At 48.2% G+C, this 11,759-nt stretch overlaps 1 pseudogene; it reads left to right on the top strand.

The window, feature by feature from the left end:
- The first annotated feature begins 1,568 nt into the window (after positions 1-1,568).
- On the top strand, positions 1,569-11,759 carry LOC115788337 (interferon-induced very large GTPase 1-like; annotated as a pseudogene).

Genomic DNA, 11,759 nt, shown 5'->3' with positions numbered 1-11,759 from the left:
CTGTCATTGCCCACCTAGAGGATTTCTGACAACATGTCTAGTTACTTGTGTGTGACTTGATAAAGAAGGCACATGTACCTCTCGTGCTTACCAGGACTTTTCTGTTTTATTAACATTTCTCCAAACAGGAAGTGAATTCATATTGAAATGGTGCTGCATGAAAAACATTCCCCTGAAACACACTAACACTACAGCTATCTACAGGATTTTCCAGTGTGCGGCCCCGGGTCTCCAAGGCTACAAACAAGCTACATTTATTACAAGTACCAGTATTACTAAAGAAGGCTGAGGAGTAACTAAACATTTGAAACACAGCAGGAAAGTGTGAGACAGACAGGGGAAGCAGCCATGCTGCTAGTGACTCAGGAGTGAATACTATGAATATAATGTACAGATGATTAAGCAGAGAGTGAGCTTTGGATAAAGCATGTGAAGATTACACTGTGAAATATCTAGAGATTTATAATTAATTGAGCTACACAGATGAAGCTACACAAAATCACCATTGTGCACTGTGACAGGAAGTCATGCGTTACCATAGTGGGAGCCAACATTTCAATAAACATATTGAAATGTTAGTAAAAAAAAATATTGCTATTGATGTGGCTCAAACAGAAAGTGTCTTAAATTAGTATAATAACTGAATTTCACAGTAATGGTTCAGGTGTTGCAGAATGTCACCAGGTGTTTTTCAGTAACTAGGGGTGGGACTTTAACGTGTTAATTTTGATTAATTAATTACGGGGAAATTAACACGTTAAAAATTTTAACGCATTTTAATCGCACTTTGCACCGTGGAACGTTTCTCAGTGCGCGAGTTCCCGGCATACAGATTATATCGACGCACAATGTCCAAATTAGGGGCCGCATCCTGCGAAGGACCCGGCCCACGTCTTTCGCAGCCCACGAACACCACAAAGGCTGGAAGTGAGCGGCTAGCCTTCATATCAGCTGCCGTCACCTCTGCGTAGCTCATGTCGCCTAGCAACCGTGAGTGTGAAGCACAGCTGTGTAAAAGCAGCTGTTAAACGGAGAACGAACTTTTTCTCCTTTTTGTGGTTTAATTTTAAGTCTTTAATTCAAAATAAGCTGTTAAAACAAGCATAACACATTTCAACATCAAGGAATACAGCTGAGTGAATGATTAATTTCCAACTATAACAAGTGAGACATTAATGTTGAATAAAACTATCCAGTTATGATGCTTAACTTTAATTTCAGGTGTTTGCTCATCACAGGAGCACTTCCACCCTTCATTGGTCTGTGTAGTAGACTGGTGGGAAAATAAACAAAATTTTGAAGTTTAAGCTTATGTATATTGATTCATTCATCAACTAAACTTAAATTAATATTTCTCATGTCAAATATTGAAATGCGATTAAAATGCGATTAATTTCGATTAATTAATTACAAAGCTTGTAATTAATTCGATTAATTTTTTTAATCGAGTCCCACCCCTATCAGTAACATAAGTTTGTTTCATAGAGTAGGTCATCTCTCAGATTTTCTCTTTCAGTTATAAATGCCTGCAGCATCACACAGGAGCAGAAGCAATAAGTGTCATGGCCGGGGAGGAAACGGGCAAGGAAGGGCAAAAACGCAGGACTCCAGAGGTAACGGAGGGCGTTTATTCCACCGGGGAAACACAAAAATACAAAAACCTTGGAAGGGAGGCACAGGGAGACGAAGGGCAGGCGCAGGGAACACAGGAACACAGGAACACAGGAACACACGGACACACAACGTCAACGACGCGACAAGGAGCATGGGAAACACAAGACTTAAATACACAGAGGGGCTGATGAGGGAAGAGGAAACAGGTGGGCACACAGGTGATTATGATTACCCTAACGGGGGGAAAGCAAAACTGAAGACAAGGAACAGATGACCATCAAAGTAAAACAGGAAGCCAGAAAGGGGGAGACAAAGACGCAGACGCAGACTAGACACCAGGAAAACATGTGGAACAAGATGACAACATAGAAACCGAGAAAATAACAGACACCAAGAAAACATAACACTGGGCCACCGGCCCAGGACATGACAGTACCCCCCCCGCAAAGGCCGGCCCCCGACGGCCACAAACAAAAGGAAAACCAAACCCAGACCAGGGCGGGAGGTGGGGGACCAGGACGGAGGGACCAAACAACACAAAACACAGGAACCCAAAACAGAACCACAGAGCAGAAGCAAAAATCAACGGCAAGAGCCGGAACAGACACCCCAAAAAAGACAGAAGGCAACCAAAACAAAAAAAACCGAAACAATCTTGGGGGTTAACAAGGGTCAGAAAAACAAAAACACAGGAACCAGAACAAAAGGCGACGGCACAAGGCCGGAAACAGTGCAAGGAAACGCCCCGACCAAGAGCAAAAACAAACCAAAAACAGCAATCGGCAGGGGGAAAACAGTCGAAACAAAACCCAGGCGAAGAGGCAAAACAGTTCAGGAGGTCTGCTGGGACATCCAAGGCGGAAAACAGACAGTTCAGGGGAGTCCATGTGAAAACCAAAACAAAAATACACACAGTTCAAGGAGGTCGACCGCGCTCCCAGCGGCGGCGACGAGGAGACAGGACTGGAGGCCGACCGCGCTCCCAGCGGCGGCGGCGGCGGCGACGAGGAGCAGGCACTGGAGGCCGACCGCGCTCCCAGCGGCGGCGGCGACGACGAGGAGGAGTCACTGGAGGCCGACCGCGCTCCCAGCGGCGGCGGCGACGACGAGGAGGAGTCACTGGAGGCCGACCGCGCTCCCAGCGGCGGCGGCGACAAGGAGGGGTCACTGGAGGCCGACCGCGCTCCCAGCGGCGGCGGCGACGAGGAGGGGTCACTGGAGGCCGACCGCGGGGCATGCGGCGGCGGCGACGGGGAGCAGACACTGGAGGCCGACCGCGGGGCATGCGGCGGCGGAGACGGGCGACCCCGGGCTCTGGTGGGGAACCCTCGGGCGACGTGGAGCGCTCGGACTGAGCAGAGACCCCACCGGCTCGGACTGCGCGGGGCCCTCTGGCGCGGGGCGCTCGGACTGAGCGGGACCCCCTGGCTCGGACTGAGCGGGACCCTCTGGCGCGGAGCGCTCGGACTGAGCGGGACCCTCTGGCGCGGAGCGCTCGGACTGAGCGGGACCCCCTGGCTCGGGGCGCTCGGACTGAGCGGAGACCCCCATCGGCTCGGACCGAGCGGGACCCTCGTGCGCGGAGCGCTCGGACTGAGCGGGACCCTCTGGCGCGGAGCGCTCGGACTGAGCGGAGACCCCCATCGGCTCGGACTGAGCGGGACCCTCTGGCGCGGAGCGCTCGGACTGAGCGGAGACCCCCACCGGCTCGGACTGAGCGGGGCCCTCTGGCGCGGGGCGCTCGGACTGAGCGGGACCCCCTGGCTCGGACTGAGCGGAGACCCCCATCGGCTCGGACTGAGCGGGACCCTCTGGCGCGGAGCGCTCGGACTGAGCGGGACCCCCTGGCTCGGACTGAGCGGAGCCCATGGGCTGAACGGGGCCTACATAGTGAGGCACCGGATGCGTAGGCTGGGACCGCGGAACAGGACACACTGCTGCTTTATTGAGCAGCAGGGGCTGCTCGGGGAATAGCCGAGGTGCAGGGGACTGCGTGGAAGCAGGCCGGGAGACGACTGGCTGCGTGGAAGCAGGCCGGGAGACGACTGGCTGCGTGGAAGCAGGCCGGGAGACGACTGGCTGCGTGGAAGCAGGCCGGGAGACGACTGGCTGCGTGGAAGCAGGCCGGGAGACGACTGGCTGCGTGGAAGCAGGCCGGGAGACGACTGACACTGGGGACCGAGGAAGAGCTACTGGAACTGACTGAGAGTGGAGTGGACAGGGAGCGACAGGAGCTGGGGCTGACTGAGTGTTAGGGGGAGCGACAGGAGCTGGGGCTGACTGAGTGCTAGGGGGAGCGACAGGGGCTGGAGCAGACTGAGTGCGAGGGAGAGCGACAGGGGCTGGAGCAGACTGAGTGCGAGGGAGAGCTACAGGGGCTGGAGCAGACTGAGTGCGAGGGAGAGCTACAGGGGCTGGAGCAGACTGAGTGCGAGACAGCGCTGCTGGCTGCGTGGGAGCAGACTGAGTGCGAGACAGCGCTGCTGGCTGCGTGGGAGCAGCCTGAGGGCTAGGGAGATCTGGCTGCGTGGAAACAGAGAGGTGAGAGCTAGCTGACACTGGGGCCTGAGAGGGAGCTGACTGAGAGGGCACTAAAACAGCTGACACTGGGGACCGAGGGAGAGCGACTGGAGCTAGAGCTGACTGAAGGCGAGGGAGAGCGACTGGAGCTAGAGCTGACTGAAGGCGAGGGAGAGCGACTGGAGCTAGAGCTGACTGAGACCCTGCTGCTGCAGCTAACACAGAAGACCGATGCGAAGGCTTGGACCTGGCTGCCCCCACCCGCGGAACAGGTACGGGTGCAGAGGTCAGCCCGTCCGTGGCTGCCCCCACCCACGGAACAGGTACGGGTGCAGAGGTCAGCCCGTCCGTGGCTGCCCCCACCCGCGGAACAGGTACGGGTGCAGGGGAAGCTGGAGCTAAGGGAGCTGGAGCAGGGTGAGCAGAGGGAGCTGGAGCTAACTGAGGGGTCTGGGACTGCGACTGAGGGGGAGCTGGAGCTACAGCTGACTGGGAACACTGCGACTGAGGGGGAGCTGGAGCTACAGCTGACTGGGAACCCTGCGACTGAGGGGGAGCTGGAGCTACAGCTGACTGGGAACACTGCGACTGAGGGGGAGCTGGAGCTACAGCTGACTGGGAACACTGCGACTGAGGGGGAGCTGGAGCTACAGCTGACTGGGAACACTGCGACTGAGGGGGAGCTGGAGCTACAGCTGACTGGGAATACTGGGAAGAAGCTAAGGGAACTGACAGGAGTGGCTGAGAGGCTGCAGCAGTGGTCTGTGGTGCTGGCTGTAGGTGAAGGGTGGTGATTACAAAGTCTTTCACTAACCCGTGCAAGGAGTCCAACAGCCAAGGGAAACTGGCAATCAGGGCTTGAAGCCTGGTGGTGATGGCTTCCTGTTCCTCCTTACACGGGTCAGATAACAAGTCCAAGCATAATCGGTCCACTCTTCGGATCAGAATTTTCCTGCTCTCCTCTGAGAGGGAGGAAGCAGCAGAGTACATGACGTCATGAACAGGAACAGTCACTTTCGGGAACAGAACAGACTCACTCACTGTGTCGGTGGGCTGAAGTTGCTCTTTCTGCTGCTGAGAGCCAAACTTCCACCCCACGGAAGCAGGCTGAAGACTCGCCTGTGCAGACGGCTGGGATAGCCGTGGCGTTATACCACGCGGCGCCGGAAAAAACTCCTCCCGCAGCTGCCAGGAAACCCTCCTCCTCCCTTGCTGCTCCGTCTGTGAGAGGGAAGAGGGGCGAGCGAACGGAGAGGCAGGTGAGGGAGCGGCCGGCGCCAAAAACAGTCCGCCCACGCGGCAGACCTGCGGTTTAGGCGGGGGCGGTGAGCGGCGTCGCCGGGGACCATTCAAAAAAGCTGGTCCCCCCAGCGCCAGGCGAGTGCCGTTGTAGCGGCCGGAGCTTGCAGGGTCTTTACTATGGTCGCGTCGTTCTGTCATGCCCGGGGAGGAAACGGGCAAGGAAGGGCAAAAACGCAGGACTCCAGAGGTAACTTAAAAGGGCGTTTATTCCACCGGGGAAACACAAAAATACAAAAACCTTGGAAGGGAGGCACAGGGAGACGAAGGGCAGGCGCAGGGAACGCAGGAACACAGGAACACAGGAACACACGGACACACAACGTCAACGACGCGACAAGGAGCATGGGAAACACAAGACTTAAATACACAGAGGGGCTGATGAGGGAAGAGGAAACAGGTGGGCACACAGGTGATTATGATTACCCTAACGGGGGGAAAGCAAAACTGAAGACAAGGAACAGACGACCATCAAAGTAAAACAGGAAGCCAGAAAGGGGGAGACAAAGACGCAGACGCAGACTAGACACCAGGAAAACATGTGGAACAAGATGACAACATAGAAACCGAGAAAATAACAGACACCAAGAAAACATAACACTGGGCCACCGGCCCAGGACATGACAATAAGCACTTATTTAAATTTAGAATGATGTACACATTTTACTGTGCTAAATAAATTTCACTGTGCATTGTATTGTGTACAACTGCACATGTGTCAAATAAACCTTATCATTTACACACATGACACAACAGTTAGCTGTTAACCAATGGTTCAGTTTTGATGTTGCATTAGAATACGCCTCATTCATTCACCTGGGGTGGTTTCAATTTTGTCATGCTACTGGTTAAATCTTGTCACATTGATCTCACTTACTGGTTAATTTTATCTTGCAGGTACCTCAGATGAGAACATGAGTGAAAACACAGAGAAGGTAGGAAAGCTCAAATTTATGTGTCTCAAGATTTGTCCCGTTCTATGACACTATAATTTCTGAACATATCATGCATGTTTATTTGCATTCATTGAAGGTTTCTAAAGAAATCAGCTGGAAGAAGTCATGTCAAATGGAAACCAAGACACTGCTTGAGAGACTTGACCTTCAAGACAAACTTCAACAGAAGTTGTCACTAAAAGATTTTCTTCAAATACGTCCACCCGTGAAACAACATGTCACATGTGAGAAAGATCTAGCTCATACTTTTCTACACAGGCTGATAATGTTGGACTGCAGGGCCAGATATATTCCTGTAAGACCAGAAAGTGCTGAGTTAAACTATTCAAAGCCTGTTCCAATGTTTCAGATCACTGCAGAAAGTGATTGGGATGTTTTTGTGAGCAGAAGTAAAGACACACAGAAGAAAGAGCAGACTCGAGTTCACCAATGGACGTTCAGATGGCAGTATTTCACTGCTCAGACAGCTTCCTTAAACAGATGATGGTTACAAAGCTCTCTCAGTGTCAGTATGCTGTACCTCTGCTTGTTCCTGACCCAGTCACAGAGGAGATTGAGTTTCCTCTGTGGACGTTCAGACAAATAACTAAAACCTGGAAGGTAAATCAAATCAAAGATGGCTCAAACATCGTCACCATGAAGACTGTTCCAGTCTACAAAGCTCAAACACCCTTAGTGTCATTTTTCCGCCTGGGTTCTCTGTCAGTGTCTAAATCTCAGCTGATGAACACTTTGATCAATGACAGTCACTCCACCTTCTTCCACAGAAACTGTACAGGAAGCACCAAATCTCACCATCTGATGGATGGTGTGGCAGAGATCGCCTGGTACTGCCCTGCTGGAAAACCCAGTGATGCCTTCAATGACTGCATCGCCTTTTGTAATCTCCATGGTGATGCTCTGTTAATTGAAGAACAGCGTGATATACTGATTCAAAAATCCTCCATCAATATTTTTCTTGTTGCATCTCTACAAAAACATGAAGAAAGTTGGTCACTTATATCAGATCTTTTTAAGTCTCATAAACCTCTCATCTGTCTCATTGATGATGACAGCTGTGATGCCGTTAAGACAAAAAAGGGAAAATACAAAATGGGTCTCAAAGACAAAAGCCAGTCAGATGTATCTGAACGTCTGAAAAAGATCATCAGAGACGTTTTGTCTCCTCCAGATGGTTCCATCTTGAAACCATCCTTCCAGCTTGAAAGCATGGCTGAGCTCTCTGGAATCAGAGTGGATGAAAGTGACCCAGCCTGTCAAAGAGGGAAATCTGCTGCTATGGAAATAATCAATCTGCTTACAAAAGATAAGAAGGATGTCTCAAAGATCAAAGATAAGTTTCTCCCTTGTCAAGGCCATCTGTGGCATCAGTGGAGCAAAATACATAAAGAACTGTATCATCTCAGAGGAGACATTGAACAGGAGAAAAGTCAAAAAGAACAACAACTGATGATCATACGTCAGAAACAATGTGCTGCTTCCTGCAGTAAACTGATGGAGTTGTTCATTGGAAGCCTCTCATCACTGCCACCAACAGACAAAGAGTATTTCCTCAGATGGACTCAGATCTTCATGGATGACCTCTCCACAGATGATCTTTCACAAATCCTCCAAAGTTATTATCAAACATGGTCTGAGATCTTGGATTTGAAAAACAAACATATCAAATCAGATCAGTTATTAAGAAAACAAACTGAGCTTGAAGAAGTTTCCAAAAAACTTCAGTCTGCATCTTTTGGTTTGGAGCACATCTTCAGAGAAATGGGACAGATCTATGAAGCCCACAGAGCAACACAAGGAGAGAGCAGACACACTGACTGGTCTAAATACCCTGAGCTGGCTGCACAGCTGATGATATCAGGACACCCGATGGAGCTGATGGATGGTGATGCAGGTCACGTGCCTTCAACATGGATCTCCAGTGTTTTAGAGGAAGTCATTTAGAAACTGGGGGACCAGAGAGTCTTTGTGTTGTCAGTTTTGGGCATACAAAGCAGTGGAAAATCAACAATGCTGAACACCATGTTTGGACTGCAGTTTGCAGTGAGTGCTGGCAGGTGCACCAAAGGTGCCTTCATGCAGCTGCTCAAAGTATCAGAGGAGATGAAGAAAGACTTTAAGTTTGACTATGTTCTAGTGGTGGACACTGAAGGACTGCGTGCTCTTGAGTTAGAAGGTAACAACACTCTTCATCATGACAACAAACTGGCAGCATTTGTTGTTGGTCTGGGAAACCTGACCCTGATCAACATCTTTGGAGAGAATCCATCTGAGATGCAGGACATTCTGCAGATTGTTGTTCAGGCTTTCATGAGGATGAAGAAAGTTCAACTTTCTCCCAGTTGTGTGTTTGTTCACCAGAATGTCTCAGATGTTGCAGCAGCAGAGAAGAACATGGATGGAAAGAGACGCCTGCAGGATAAACTGGCCCAGATGATCATAATAGCAGCTGAGGAGGAGGATTGTGATGCAGAGTGCTTCAGTGATGTCATTGAATTTGATGCTCATAAAGATGCGAAATTCTGTGCCCAGCTGTGGGAGGGCAGTCCACCCATGGCTCCTCCAAATCCAGGTTACAGTGAGAGCATCCAGGAAGTGAAGAACACCATCCTCTCTAAAGCTTCACAGTCTGCTGGGATCACGCTCTCACAGTTCAGAAGCAAAGTTCAGGACCTGTGGACCGCACTTCTGAATGAAAGCTTTGTTTTCAAGTTTAGGAACACACTTGAAATTGCAGTGTACAGAAAACTGGAGGTCCAGTATGCGACCTTGACCTGGACCATTAGGAGCATCTTGCTGACGCTTGAAAACAAAGTTTTTACCATAATTCAAAATGCAGAACTTGGTGAGGTTGAGAAGTCTGATCTTTATAAAGAGACAAACCAAATATATGAAGAAATCAGTGAAGCAGTGAAAATATACTTTGAGGATGACAAAGAGAAAGAGATCTTGGCTCAGTGGAGAGGACGATTTGAAATCAAAATCAAAGAGTTTCATGATGAACAGGTGAGCAGAGTGAAAAGGAAACTGGATGAAGTTATCAAGCAGAAGAAAAGCTGTAAAATGATGGATGATAAGAAGACTGAGTTTGAGAAGAAACTGCTCCAACAGAGCAAAGAGCTCGCTCAGCAGCTGAAGGATAAGGCCAGAGATGAAGAGGAGCTGAACAAACAGTTCAGCTCTGTTTGGAGCAGCTGGGTTACTGAATTAACAGCAAATATAAAACCTGTTGAAGACATCAGCTTGGAACAAGATCAGTTTATGATCCTTCAAGAACTTGGGTTTGAACCGGCTCTCATAGATGAACGCAAAAGAAGCTGCAGATACAAGAAACTCTCAGAGCTTGGTGATTATTCTGAATATATAATGACAAGTGGACATCTGAGACCAGCGACAGAGGCTTACCAAAAATATACATCAAGTGGTCCTTTCTCCCATGAAGAACAACAACAGATCAGATCGCTCATTGTCAAAGCTGAAAATGAGCCACTTGATGCAATCAGAAGCAAACCTGTAGCTACAACAGGCTACACACCAACATATTTGCATGAAGTAGCCAATCATGTAAAAAAACAAGTGCAGACATTTCTGTCAGAGAGGAAATATAGTTTGAAGAAGGAGTTTACAGTTGATCTCTTGCTGTATGTGTTCTACAGGGCAGAGAGTTGGTTTCTAGAGTCCCACAAGAAATTCAAAATGAGCAATGATCCACACATTTATTTAGAAAGCAAGAAAACACAGTATTACACAGTCTTTAGAAGCTTTTGTAGAGGAAGCTCATCTGCTGCCTCATCAGATGAGGTGTAATTTCCCAGCATTCAGTGGGAACAGGCTGGACTTGGAGAAACATATGTTGAAGTCACTCGCTGTGGAAGAAGACTTTGATGGTTTCATCACCTACATCACAAATCCAAGGACACAAACAGAAGCTTTCATTAAAGCAGATGTCCAGAAGTACTTCAGGGATCACAAAGATGAAGCTGTGAATATGTTCAAGAAAAATGTTGATGACACCAACACAGTGGTGAGGTCAGCTTTATTTACTGCAACAGAGAAAGTCAAAACCCAGAGGGGAGACACAGAGATGTGGCTGAAGGAATTTTCCAGTTTGCTCAAAGATGAACTAACATTTGATCCCATTTGTTCTCAAAACTTTAGTGACATAAAAGATTTTGACTTCCTCAAGAAAGAAATAGAAAAAGGATTTAGATCCATCACTGAGCAGATGAGCAGGATTTCTCTGGATAAGCTGAAGGAATCCAGGCTGAAGCCTGATGAAACCCTCATTGATCAGCTGTGTGACTGCTGCTGGGAAACGTGTCCTTTCTGTGGAGCTGTTTGTATCAACACCATGAAAGATCACAGTCCTGAGGACCACAGCACTCCTTTTTCATTGATCCTCAGGGATCAAAGGATGGCACTACGCAGACACACAGATGAGTTCAGCATCAATTTCTGCACAACAAATGTTGCAAATAATCTCAGGTTTTACCCTCATGATGATTCTGAAGAAACTTTCCCCTACAAACTGTACAAAACTGCTGGTCCACCTTATGATAACTGGAGAATCACTCCTGATGGGTCTAAACTTGCATACTGGAAATGGTTTGTGTGTCAATTTAAATACAAACTGGAAGAGTACTACAACTTAAAATTCCAGGGCAGAGGAGAAATTCCAGCTCAGTGGGAAAACATCTAAACATGAAGCCATTAAAAGTCTGGATGAAATGTGTTAATGAGTCAGAGAAAGTGGAACCCTGCTGAAAATGATGATACTGTTTGATTTTCACCAAATAACTCATGAATCCATCTGTGGAAACAGATTTTTAGAAGTGTGATTTTGTCTGTGACGATAAATAAGGAAGTTTGTAAACTATTAACATGATGATCGGACTGACTTTAAATCAGCTCACAGAGAAATACAAGGATAAAAACAGGAGTCACGTTCTTAATGCTGCTTCCAGCTCAGAGAAAAGTTTAGAGTTTAGAGTTTAGAATATGTCTTTGGGTGTTTTTATGTTTCTGTAATGGTAATCCATCAGTGTGTACAAGCTGTTTAAAAAATACAATTATTGTTGTTTTCATGAATTTTCAAATTCAGCATTTTGCAAAAAAGCAGAAAGAACAGTAACACACATTATTGTTTTTTTCTGAGGTGCATTTTGTTGGTGACTTTTCCTAAAATGAATCTGACAGCAATTTTGTCAGAATGAGTTCAACACTTTTGATTTGGGAAAGATCACATTCATGTTGTCACATCTGCACGGATACACACACTCATGAAGCTGCATGTGTGTGTGTGTGTGGAGGAGTGTGCAAATGTATAAATATATAAAATATATGCTGTTAATCTTGTTGTGATGAAAGTAG

Source organism: Archocentrus centrarchus, chromosome 11 (assembly GCF_007364275.1).
Source record: "Archocentrus centrarchus isolate MPI-CPG fArcCen1 chromosome 11, fArcCen1, whole genome shotgun sequence".
In the NCBI taxonomy this organism is placed as follows: domain Eukaryota; kingdom Metazoa; phylum Chordata; class Actinopteri; order Cichliformes; family Cichlidae; genus Archocentrus; species Archocentrus centrarchus.
The sequence above is the reverse complement of the archived record's forward strand: the minus strand, read 5'-3'. Positions and strand labels throughout refer to the sequence as shown.